The following is a 3,489-nucleotide window of genomic DNA, read 5'->3' on the forward strand; positions in this document are numbered from 1 at the left end:
TTTACACCTATCACCATTTCTAGCCACTGGGGGACCATAGGCACGCTGGGGGAACACATATTAATGTTAAGAAAAAAAACTCATGAAGTGAAATTTTCACACCATGGGACCTTTAAAAGATTGAGCTAGGTCTGGTGATAGCCAGCAGCTACATATGGTATATTGTATAACATAAAGTAATGCATAATAAACTGGGCCTACAATAAAGCCTAAAGCCTTCATACATACCTTTTTTTGGCATGGACTGCTAAGCTATTAAAACAGCCTAATAATTGTTGGCATGATTGTCTTAATGTGGCTGTTAACACTCAAGTGTGAGTCCATGACCACGCCCAGATTTCTGGCTTTGTCTGTTGTTTTTAACATTGTCGTTTGAAGCTGAGCGCTCATTTTCAGTCGTTCCTCTTTTGCTCCAAATAAAACCACCTCAGTTTTTTCTTGATTTAATTTAAGAAAGTTCTGGCACATCCAGTCGTTAATTTGTTTAATGCTCTTAGTCAGTTTTTGTACAGGACTATATAGTCCCCTGGCGATAAGGATATGTAAATTTGTGTGTCATCCGCATAACTAAGGTAACTTATTTTAGTTCCTTGCAGCAGCCCAGGTTTAAATCTGACCTGCAGCCCTTTGATCCATTTCATCCCCACCCCCCTTTCCTGTCTATCCACTGTCACTTTTGAATAAAGGGTAAAACCACCAAGAAATAAAAACAAAAATGTTTGGTACAGATCCTCACAAAACTCAGACTATAATAATTTAAATATTTTTCAAAGAAAATTAGAATAATGAGAAAACAAATTATCATCATTCCTTCAAATATCGTGAATCAAATCACACTTGCTTATATCGGGGTTTGAGATCAGGAAATCATGGTGGAAACTTCAAGAATGACGAGTCCAAAGATTTAGATCATTTGCAGCTTTATTCAAACAGTGAACAAACTTTCATGACAAAGAGAGCCGCCTCTGTACACACACGGATGTCTATAGACTGACCAGTGAACATCAGAATAACTGTATTTTTATATTCTTCTTGTCCTCACACATTTCTGTGAGACAGTTACCTTCAAAACGACTCTTTCGTGAGACACTAATAGTTTCATATTCCAATCTTTTCCCGCGAACTAGTGCCTTCTTCACGCTGACCCTGCCATGGAAGCTCCCTGAGAATAGTTAGATGCATTGGAACACCTGTATGTGTAAATACCAACCTGTCACTCGCAGTATGCTCGGTGGTGTTTTTAGCCCCCAACGTTGTCTTCCAGGCAGCTCTGCCAACGTTGACTTTAAAGCACCTAACCATAACGCCTCGCAGTGTCAGTCAAAATACTCAAAATTCGATATTTTCCTCATATCATGCAGCCATATCTAAGAGGCCATCACTCGTATAGGGATTTCATATTTGGAAAATTGAACTTCTTTCTAACAAGGGTCAGGTATCACCATGATTTCCTGATTTGATTCCAATTCACTGGGTCCCAATTACATTTTTGATATCAATTCGGTTAGGTGAAATTTCAATTTTGCTTGGATAAAAAAATGATTGTCAGATCTTATTCTGTAAATTCTACAAGCACCAAGCAACCTTAAATTTTTCACAGTGCACCAGCTTAATGTTTACATTAAGAAATGACCCCCAACATGTCACATGACAAACATCTATGGTAAAAGGCATAAATTGATTTCAAGATAATATTAATTAGTATCAGGTCACTCACACAGAGATTTTAATTTGAAAATTGATTACTTGGAGACGTTTACTGAAACTGAAATAGTCATTTCTTGCCTGTTTAAAGAACCATATTGAGTAACGTATCACAATCCAACACACTGTCTGCTGTTTTTCTTACAGAAAGTGATTTGTGTAGTGTGGCGTTGACGTTGGACTTCACTCTCAGCATCAGCAACAAGTGATTTCTCAACACCTCCAATCTCTCAAAGGTAGGATAACTCACTTTCACGAGACACACATGCCTGATGGAGAACTGGGAGGGCACTGGGAGAGCACAGACCTCCACCAAGGCATGCCCCTATGCCACAATGCTAATGCAGTGTGAATTTTCCAATTATTCCGACACTATATGAATGCAGCACAAACACCATAGCTCGCAATGGTAACGAGACGGTGTATCCTCCCCGCACTTCAGATCCACTCCAAAATTCTTCCAGTTTCTTCCTTGGACCATGCTCCACCCTTCCAAGTTTGTTTTGTAATCCTGCCTACAGACAAACCGAGCCAAAAACATGATCTTCTTGGCAGACGTAATGATATGCTGTACATTTTCATGTTGTAGCAGTGAGCACAAGGGAAAGAAACGGGGAGAATTCTCACACTGGGTTAAAGCTTCCAAAATTGTATCTGACAGAAGAAAGGCAAATGTTCAATCCCACTGGGACAGGTCGCAGGCAAGTTATCAAACAAAGATGTACTATACAAATGAAATGCTTACAACAAAACCCTCCAGATAAACAAAAATCTAAATTGTTGCAAAAGAATTATGGAAAAAAACAACAGTACATACCTAAAACAGTATCTAGGTTTTGAAGAGGCTACCTAAATCACATGACGACACCACACCATATTCAATGGACCCCACTGACTAGGAATAATAAGTGGAGGAAAATTCTATAGCAAAACAGTTTGCCCTCTCAGAATTTAGGATATTATGGATTGGTGCACAAATTGAAAAAAAAGCTCTTTTCTCCAGAGAAAAACTAAAAAAACTAAAGTATAAAAAGCAAAGAAACTCATTTGCTAGTGCTGCAACAACCTAAAAGTAAAATGTAGAGGGATCTTTTTCAGTACAGCGCGTCAGTACTGTCTCATTATTTAGCTCATCTTCTAATTAAAACAGTCTCAGCAGGTCTCTAAATGCCATATTGACTTAAGTTTCAAACCAGAAATACAATTTTTCTTCTTTTGCCATTTTGTGTAATGAGCCACTGTTTCTGCGTCCCTCTGCACAGCGTTGAAAATGCTTTCTTCTTGTCAGCTCGTGCTTTTCATGCAGACGGTTAAAAGACATCAGAACAGACTCATTGGAATGATAATCTGGTATGCGTCTGCACTTATAGAGAATATCTCGAAGCATGTCAGACTTGCATCAAAGCTGTTGTTGTAATTTTCTTTTCAAGGGCAACTTGAAAGAGGAGTCGGGAAGAAAGTGGCATTAGTTTCTTGTTTTCTCCTACAAGGCAGCCAGTTTGAAAGTAACCCAGCGCTTTTTGATGGGAGTGTAGGATGATTCAGCAGGAACCCAACAGCCCATGTGACTGATTCACATTTAAACATAAACAGAAATTTGGCGACTCCAGGGAGCTCTGCAGAGGAATGGAAAGTAGCCCCAAAGTTCACCGCAGCAAATCAAACGTCTTTTTATTTAACTCTTCCTTTCTGCTTTCCCTGCCTCTATGGCTCCCTGTAGCATTGTGCACACATAACAGCGCCTACTGATTGGGCTTATTTGAAGCACGTAGCCTGACAAAAAAA

General features: G+C 39.2%; 1 protein-coding gene across 4 annotated transcripts in view; it reads left to right on the plus strand.

Moving 5' to 3' along the window:
• Positions 1-3,489, plus strand: part of rbfox3b (RNA binding fox-1 homolog 3b) — a 456,818-nt gene that overhangs the window by 82,057 nt on the left and 371,272 nt on the right. For all 4 annotated transcript variants that reach the window (XM_032538181.1, XM_032538179.1, XM_032538182.1 and 1 more), the window contains one exon: positions 1,852-1,940. The gene's annotated coding sequence lies outside the window, so the exon portion shown is untranslated. The remainder of the gene's footprint in view (positions 1-1,851; positions 1,941-3,489) is intronic.

The sequence above is a fragment of the Etheostoma spectabile genome, chromosome 15, assembly GCF_008692095.1.
Source record: "Etheostoma spectabile isolate EspeVRDwgs_2016 chromosome 15, UIUC_Espe_1.0, whole genome shotgun sequence".
Lineage (NCBI taxonomy): Eukaryota > Metazoa > Chordata > Actinopteri > Perciformes > Percidae > Etheostoma > Etheostoma spectabile.